Source organism: Aethalodelphis obliquidens, unplaced genomic scaffold (genome assembly GCF_003676395.1).
Source record: "Aethalodelphis obliquidens isolate GAN/ISIS:26980383/991018 unplaced genomic scaffold, ASM367639v1 scaffold10, whole genome shotgun sequence".
NCBI classification, from domain to species: Eukaryota; Metazoa; Chordata; class Mammalia; order Artiodactyla; family Delphinidae; genus Aethalodelphis; species Aethalodelphis obliquidens.
In genome coordinates this window covers 7,288,637-7,298,430 of record NW_020837954.1, presented here as the reverse complement: position 1 = coordinate 7,298,430, position 9,794 = coordinate 7,288,637, and the positions used below count along the sequence as shown (strand labels likewise).

At 37.5% G+C, this 9,794-nt stretch overlaps 1 pseudogene; it reads left to right on the top strand.

Moving 5' to 3' along the window:
- The first annotated feature begins 3,924 nt into the window (after nt 1-3,924).
- LOC113623001 (40S ribosomal protein SA pseudogene) lies at nt 3,925-4,785 on the top strand (annotated as a pseudogene).
- The last annotated feature ends 5,009 nt before the right edge of the window (nt 4,786-9,794 follow it).

Genomic DNA, 9,794 nt, shown 5'->3' with positions numbered 1-9,794 from the left:
TCACTAAGGGCAAAATTGATATCATTGCAATTGGTTAGAAGTGAAACCATTCACCTTTCTTTCTTTCTTCCTTTTTTTTTTTTCTTTTGGTAAATGTTGTTACTTTTATATAACTCTAGCAGAAATGTTAGAATTATCATAAATGAGCTTTTACGCATGCTGTTATTTCATCTTCTGTAAAAAATTTCAATCATATTCTTAATGTTTCCGTTTCCAAGCCAACTGTTTAACGTGCAAGGCTTTATTTCAGACCGCAGCTCAGACTATTCATTTATGCTAACAGTAGAGCTTGAACAATACTGTAAATTAAAGAAAATGTAATTTGGGGATTTGTCTTATAATTTACCATTTTCAAAAAGCACTCTCTGGAGAAATTAATAGCTTAAATATTACTGGAATAATGAGGATCAAGTTTGAGGAAAATATAGCTTGAAAGTCTATTACTCAAAATGATGGAAATAGGCATTTTTGTATTGCTATCTGAGCAAATATAATACCATACCATTTATCTCTAATTCTCTCTAGGAAAAAGAACAAGAAGCACTGAAAAAACAAAGAGTAAGGATTTAACTGGATCTGTTATTCTCCTGCTTTCCCTTGCCTCCTATTTCTCTTATGATAAATATTAACAAAAATCAGCAAATAGAACTACAGAGTAAAAACAGAAGGCTGATCTAGTCTTTGGGTCAACAGAGAGTTTCCACTTAGCATATCGAAAAATCTTGGGCCTATTATTCTGGGAAAAATATCCTCACATATAATCCAAATGTTCATTTTCAAATCTATTCATGTTCAATGAAGTGTGTGATTTTTCTATTCAAGTTAGAGAAAGCCAGATTGAGAATTTATCTAAATTCAGCTAATTACATTTGGTCAAGCATTGTCCTTGGCACAATTATTCTCCAGATCTAAATTTTTGTACTTTTAATCAGCTATGGCTACAGGGGCCATTGGCTGCAAAAATAGAAATTTTAATTACCTCAGGATACAGTGCTATCACTAGACCTTCATATTTTGTGTTGCTTTTTCCTGTCCAAATAAATGGTTGGGTTTATGCAACAAATGTGTCCTAAAGAGGTAAAACAGGGACAAACAACATGGAACAACAGTTCAGTGAGATTAATTTGTCTCTTAATTCCACTCTGTAAAGTTTAGAACTTCATTTCTGAATGGTAGGTAGCTTTTGACAGCCATTTGAATTGTATCTCTTATGGCACAGTCATCATTTGGGCTGGGTAGTTTCACCACCACCCAATTAATTTTTAAATTATACCACAAGAAATTGACACATTGTCTTGATGCATTTATATCTGTGATCTTGGAGCTTTGATGCCTCACTTACCACCGCCCTCCCTCACTTGTGAGAAAGACTTCTCTCCTTTGTAAAGACAGGGATATGAAACAGAAAAGAAGCAGGCAGAATTTTTACACCTCCTCTTGTCAGTTTGGATGACTCACTAAGCTTGGTAGGCTGTATGCCCTGTATCAATACAATTACATAATCATTACCTGTAAGTTAAATCACTTCACACACCCACTGGCAAAAATATAACAATAAAGTTATTCTTATGATTTTTCCTCTTCAAAGTAATTATATATAGTTGAGGAACTAAACTAAATTCAAACTAATATAATTTCAAACATTACCTTTCCCCTTATAAAACTTTTTGCTCCTCTTATCCTGCACTGTACTAAATTAAAAACAAAAACAAACAAAAGAAAAACAAAAAAACTAGTCATAGTGAAGAGCTAAAATGAATTTCTCAGCTATTCAGTAGATATATTCAGGAACAAAAAGGGAAACTGGTAGCATTTTCACACTGCCTAACAGGTAGTAGGTGCTCAAAAAGCACTCACTGAAACAATGTTAAACATATACATTTCTTTCAAAATGACTTGAAATAATGCCAAGATTTTCAAGAACAAAAATTTGCTTAGGAGATCATTTTTCTACAATAAATGCAAGCACCAGTAAAATTTCCATGAATTAAGGGAAATGAGGATGACTCTGATTTTATAGTTAGTTAGCTTTGAAAATTAGTGTGCCTAAGTTCTGGGCATTTAAAGGATTTAGAGATAGGAGAGGAAGCCACATAACCTCCAAGGGCATGGGTCTGAATCCAACACAGGTTGTCACAGAAAGTTGCTATCATTTGACAACTGCTTTGTGAAATGAGCTGGTCTCAGTCCAGTGGACAGATGTCCATATCACAAGATGCTCTAATTGGCAGTCTGAGCAGAGGAGCCAAAAATTGAACGGGTCTGGAGTCTGAGCCCTTTTCTCACTCTCTAAAGGGGCAGACAGAGGTTCACTCATAAAGGAAGCTTAGAATTGCTGGTGGCAATCATATAGCTGTTTTATGGATAAACAGAGGACTTTGTGTTTCAAAGCTGTCAGTCTAATTTTTCAACATACTCTAGTACTTTTAATAAGGCCTTCCCAAGTTAATGCAAGTGTTCTTTACTTTTTGCTGCAAATTAATGATTACAATCTTGCATATTGTCAAGGAAAAACCAGAGATGGAGAGTACTTAAGGCAGTAGAAACAGATTTTATTCAGGAACTACTGCAATATGGGAAAAGAGACCACAATATAGAACTGGGCTCAATTCTAAAAACAATATGCGGAAGTGGAGATTTATAACCAAGGAGCAGGGTGGGGGTCAGTAGATGGAAAATTACTTAGAGGAAACATCAAGGTAAGGGAGAATTTTGGTTAAACTGACTTGATAGGATTCTTGCTGAAGGTAGGCCAGGGTGATTAGATATCCCCTGGGGGAAGATGGCGGAATAAGGAATTTGATCAGATATTGAGGGTGGAGATTCCTGAAAAACTGACTAAACAGGGTTTTTGCTAAAATTGGGTGATATAAAGATAGACAGGGAAGTCCAAAGGTCTAGACCTACATAAGAAGAGAGTTCTGGGTAGCCTGACTAAAGTTTGGTCAAGGAGAGAGTCTTTGTCAATATACTAGCTCATTTCTCATATAAAATGTGTAATATTGTTGGATTGAATGACTATCACTAGTCAGCTAAAAATATCACACATGCCATGAAAACTGGCAAGTAAAATTCAATAAATGCTTGAACTTAGAATATTTTGCCTGTGGCTCAAAATATGCCCAATCTGCTACAGCTTTTCTGTGTACCACATTGAAGCAGATATTTACAAGGCCTGGGAAATCAGATGGACTGAACTACTGGACATATCCTTTTACAATTACTGACATAGCAATAGCCTTGATCAGGGTCTTTATATTGAATAATGACAAATGACTGCCTACTGATACGATTTTAGGAGCTATAAAATGCCTACTGTCTCCATTCACCTAAAATTCTAGGCTTGAAGTCTCATTCTTTTAGCTCTGGTTTTGATTTCTTTGGGAGAGGGCATTTTCCAAACTACAGAATACTCTTTTAGCTATTTCACTAACTGCCCCCCTAACCCCACAAGTAAGTGTGTGTGTGTGTGTGTGTGTGTGTGTGTGTGATTCCACAGTCATACACATTTGGGAAAAACTTCGTTAAACAATGTTAAATAGGCTTATCTATGCAAAATTCACTGAGTCTTTAACATACAAATATGTCTTTTGACACTCAAAGAAGAGAGAGCGTGCAGCATTTCATATAACATGACTAACATTGCTGGAAACTAGTGTTCCAAGGAACACAGACTGAGAAATGCTCTTCTCAGTTATTTAGAGTTTGGTGTGCACTAATTGATAATTGTTACCTGTCAGCAGGATTTTCAAAGGAAAGGGGGGAAATAGGCAAAGTTTGTTAACCTGGTATTACTGGAGACTGTTTTCCCAAATCTTGCTGACATCAGAACACCACTAAAAACAAAAACTTGTTCCTTTCCCCACTACCCAGACAGGGGTCCATACGGCATTGTTCTGGATTCCCATCGTAACTTAAATGGAAATGTTTGGAGCCCTTGATGTCCTGCACATGAAGGAGGAGGATGTCTTCATATTCCTTGCAGCAGAAACCCACTTAGGTGGCACCAACCTTGACTTCCAAATGGAACAGTACATCTACAAAAGGAAAAGTGATGGCATCTACATCATAAATCTGAAGAGAACCTGGGAGAAGCTTCTGTTGGCAGCTCATGCCATTGTTGCCATTGAAAGCCTAGCTGATGTCAGTGTCATATCCTCCAGGAATACCGGCCAGTGAGCTGCGCTGAAGTTTGCTGCTGCCATTGGAGCCACTCCTATTGCTGGCCGCTTCACTCCTGGAACCTTCACGAACCATATCCAGGAAGCCTTCCGGGAGCCAAGATTTCTGGTGATTACTGATCCCAGGGCTGACCACCAGCCTCTCACAGAGGCCTCTTACGTTAACCTGCCTACCATTGCTCTGTGTAACACAGACTCTCCTCTGTGTTATGTGGACATTACCATCCGGTGCAACAACAAGGGAGTTCACTCAGTGGGCTTGATGTGGTGGATGCTTGCCCGGGAAGTTCTGCGCATGCGTGGCACCATCTTCTGTGAACAACCATGGGAGGTCATGTCTGATCTCTACTTCTACAGAGATCCTGAAGAGATTGAAAAGGAAGAGCAGATGTCAGCTGAGAAGGCTGTGACCAAGGAGGAATTTCAGGGTGAATGGACCGCTCTAGCTCCTGAGTTCACTGCTGCCCAACCTGAAGTGGCGGACTGGTCTGAAGGTGTGCAGGTGCCCTCTGTGCCTACTCAGCAGTTCCCCACTGAAGACTGGTCTGCAGCTCCCACTGCTCAGGCCACTGAGTGAGTAGGAACAGCCACTGAGTGGTCTTAAGCTGTTCTTCTACAAACTCTTAAAATGGAAATAGGTTGACGGAAAAAAAGCAGTTTCTAAAAAAATGTAAAAAATAAAACCTTCCTCAGAATGAAAATGGTTTGCTTTTTGAGAAGTTTAGTAGATTCTCAGTAGCGTGTTGCTCCTGGTAAACTATTTTCAGTAAATCATCAGGACAGTACAATTTCTTGCTATCAACTTTCTTTGAAATATTAATTAGATGAGTAAGCACTGTTCAGAGTCCTTCCGTGCCCTTTCTCTAAGCCTGCAACGTTTCCCCTCTGCTTGGAATTATCATGGAAGGCTTCCACCAGTAATATGCTGGAAATGTATCGACTAGAACTGATCTTAGGAAAATTCTTCCAATCATCGTATGTGAAAAGTTATAGGATTTGTTACTCACTCCAATCAAAATGGAGTTTTTCTCTTGTCAGGAACGTATTTGATAATGGAGCAGAGGCAGTTGCAAATGGACTACTCATTTTCTTCTTTATTAATAGGAATTGCATGAGATAGGACTTATCGCATGTTCCTGTTTTAGGGCACAAACTTGTAGCTGGACTATTATTCTGTCTACAGGGAATATTGTAAACTCATTGCCATTTGAAGAAGGAGTCGAAGAATATGAAGCCAAAGGATGGGGGGGGGTGGGAGATTATCATAGAGGTGTGTCACATAGTTAATTCACAAAAATATTACATTATTTTTCTGGTATTTGAGATGTATACAGTATTTGTAATCTTTAAACATTTTTCAGTGTGTTTTGATTGCTTTTGTTAAAAGTAATTATTTACTCTCATACTTAATTCTGTACTACTTAGCTTTAGGCACCACCAACCCTGGATGTATCCCTTATATACTCCTCATAAAATGCCTTAAAGTAGTATTCTTTTGTATATTCTCATTACATAGCACGCTTTAGGTTTAAAAAATCAGAAAACAATTCTCTCCATCAATCTGTCTTTGTCTCTCTCCAGTTTAAAAGGAACGCTTAGTGAATGAAGGTTAACTTTAAAAAAAGTTGTGATAGTTCCTCACAAAAACATGTGTTTGACTAGATGAAGAAAGGGAGCTAAAAATAGGACTAGAAATAAGGAAGATGATGAGAAGATGAAAAGAGAGAGAGTGAAACTTGAAAAGGAGAAGAAAGGTATGGCAAAAGAGAAATAAGAAAGGAACTAACAGAGAACAGGAAAAAAAAAAGCAAGAGAAGAAACGAGGATGGACATAATACCAGCTGGCTTTATAGTTACTGACAACTGACTTCTATAAATTACAATCACTATAAGTAGGATACATAGGGTAATGATTTATTTTCCAGAGCTTTCTTTCTTTCTGAGTTTTATCCTCTATGTTTTTATTTATTTTTTAAAACACTATTCTTACTTTATTTTCATATCCCTCTTAATACCAAGTGTACTATTTTCAATTTTTTAAAAAAATTTTATTTCTTTTTTTGGCTGCATTGGGTCTTCATTGCTGCGCGTGGGCTTTCTCTAGTTGCGGTGAGCTGGGGCTACTCTTCGTTGCGGTGCGTGAGCTTCTCATTGCGGTGGCTTGTCTTGTTGCAGAGCATGGGTTCTAGGTATGCGGGCTTCAGTAGTTGCAGCACATTGGCTCAGTAGCTGCAGTGTGCGGGCTCTAGGGTGCATGGGCTTCAGTAGTTGTGGCGCACAGGCTCAAGAGCGCAGGCTCAGTAGTTGTGGCGCACAGGCTTAGTTGCTCTGCAGCATGTGGGATCTTCCCGGACCAGGGATCAAACCCATGTTCCCTGCATTGGCAGGAGGATGCTTACCCACTGTGCCACCAGGGAAGCCCCTATCCTCTGAGTTTTTACACCACACATATTCTCCTCTCACATGATCTGATACTCATTCATACTAAAGCAATAGAGATCAAGTGTGTTATATAGGAACTTGGGAACTGCCAACTGGGTGAGATTTATAGTCCATCAATTCAGCATTTTGTGTAAACAGGGCCTACAAGGTGTAGGAGAAAGTGTTTTCACACGTTTTTAGTAGATTTGAAACTGCTAGAAGTATTCTTTATCTCAAACAGTATGAAAAGAAAAAGTTAGGCCAAGAGAGTCTAAAGTTTTCTGTTTATCAAGGGAACCTAAGTTATACAGGACTGGGCAGAGAGTTCATTTACAGCTTAAGTGAGCAGACTTAATTTCCTAGAACAGAATAGTCTACAGATTAAGTGGAAAAAATATAATTTTATATTAAACATGTTTATTACATATTTTGTGATTAAAAATACTTATTGTATTGCAACAATTAAAAAAACTATAACTCATGACCTGGTGAAATCTTTGCATCACTGAATCTCCTGACCTTTTATTTTTTCCATTTTTATTGGTGGCAACATGATCTTTCCAATCACTAAAACTATAAACTCTGGAGTCCTCCCCGACTTCTGCCCCCTCAGCCACAACATCCAATTTGTTATCAAGTCTTACATTTCTATCTTCTTAATGCTTCTGGAATCATGTCCTTCTCTGCAATTTCATATCCACTGCTTCAGTTCAAGCTCTCATTATCACTCTTTGGATTACTGCAATCACTTCCTAACTGATCTTGTTGCTTTGGGACAAATCATCTAATTCACGGATTGGCAAACTATATAGCTCATGGGCCAAATCCAGTCTGTTACCCGTTTTTTAAAAAAATATTTTATTGGAACACAGCTATCCTTATTTATTTACCTGTTGTTTACTGTTGTTTTTATGCTACAGCAGCACAGCTGAGTAGTTGTGACAGAGACTGCCTGGCCCACAAAGCCCAAAATATTTATGATCTGGCCCTCTATAGATAAAGTTTGCCAACCTCTGACATAATCCTTCTCCTCTCTGCAGCCAGAATGATATTTCAAAAACTCAGATATGATCATTACTCCTACTTAAAATTTTGCACTGACTTCCCATAATCCACAGAATAAAATTCAGATATAATACTTGTATATCAAGTATAATTCACAAGGGCATTATGTTTTTGTTTTTGGCCCCATCTACTCTTCTAGTCTCATTTTCTGCTATTCTGCACTTCCTTACTGTGTTCTGTTATGATAAAGTACTTGCAGTGCCCTGGATCTGTGATGTTTTTTCCTTGAGTTCTTGCTTCTGGCAAGCACAGTCATCTTTCAAACTCATGTAATATTGTTGATCCTTAAGTAGACTTTCTAGATCACTCTAAGCCTAATTAAATCCTTCCTGTGAATTTATAATTTCTTCTTATATTTATCACCAGTAGCACTCATTTTAATTTGTTGCTATTTTAAATTACTTCTCTATCTTTCCTAATAGACTATGAGGCTTTGGAGGATCTGGACGGTGTCTTATTTATTCTAGTATCCCTTGTGCCTCACACAGTGCCTTAAATATAATAAACATTTAATGAATAACTGAATGAAGAAACTTTAGCTAAATCTTCCTTGAACAAACTTCAGTGTGATCTGTGGAAAAGTGAAATTGTTCCCACAAAAACTGTAAAACACTACTGAATGTTTTTAAGCCAAAACTGGCTGAGGACTGTAAAAGTAAAGCAGAAAAACACAAACACTTCTCCATAAATTTATGGAGTAGAAGAACAAAAATCAATTTTTTAAAATCAGAGGAATGAAAAAAAATTTTAATGAGAAAAACAAGGAAATGGTTTAGTTACTGATTGCAACTATAAACATACTATTATTTAATGAATTAAATAATTAAATTATATTACTTTGTATGGAAACATTTAAGACCCCAAATAGCCAAAACGATCTTGAGGAAAAAAAAAAAAAAACAGAGCCGGAGGTATCAAGCACCCTGACTTCAGGCTATACTACAAAGCTAGAGTCATCAAAACAGTATGGTATTGGCACAAAAACAGACACATACATCAGTGGAACAGAATAGAGAGCCCAGTCCAGAAATAAACTCATGCACTTATGGTTAATTAATCTACAACAAAGGAGGCAAGAATATACAATGGAGAAAAGACAGTCTCTTCAGCAAGAGGTGCTGGAAAAACTGGATGGCTACATGTAAAATAATGAAATTAGAACATTATCTCACACCTTAGAAAAATAAACTTAAAATGGATTAAAGACCTAAATGTAAGACCTGAAACCATAAAATCCTAGAAAAAAACAGGCAGAACACTCTATCACATAAATCTTAGCAATATTATTTTGGATCTATCTCTTAAGGCAAAGGAAACAGAAACAAAAATAAACAAATCGGACCTAATTAAACTTCAAAGCATTGCACAGCAAAGGAAACCATCAACAAAATGAAAAGACAACCTACCGAATGGGGGAGAACATTTGCAAATGATACAACTCATAATGGGTTAATATTCAAAAGACATAAACAGCTCATATAATTCAATATCAAAAAAACAAATAACCTGATTAAAAAATGGAAAGAAGACCTGAATAGACAAACAAGACACACAAATGCCCAACAGGGGACTTCCCTGGTGGTCCAGTGGTTAAGAATCCACCTTCCAATTTAAGGGAAGCAGGCTCAATTCCTGGTCAGACAACTAAGATCCCACATGCCGTGGGGCAACTAAGCCTGCACACCACAACTAGAGAGAGGCCTGTATGCTGCAATGAAGAGCCTGCATGCTGCAATGACAGATCCCGCGTGCTGCAATGAAGATCCCATGTGCTGCAACTAAGACCTGACACTGCCAAATAAATAATAAAAAATAAATTAATTACTTAGAACAAAACAAAAAAACCCAAATGTCCAACAGGCACATGAAAAGATGCTCAACATTGCTAATAATCAGAGAAATGCAAATCAAAACCACAACGATATCACCTCATACCTGTCAGAATGGTTATCATCAAAAAGACGACAAATAACAAGAGTTGGTGAGGATGTGGAGAAAAGGGAACCCTCATACACTGATGGTGGGAATGTAAATTGGTGCAGCCCCTGCAGAAAACAGTGTGGAGATTCCTCAAAAAAACCAAAAACGGAACTAACAAATGACCCAGCAATTCCACTCCTGGGTATA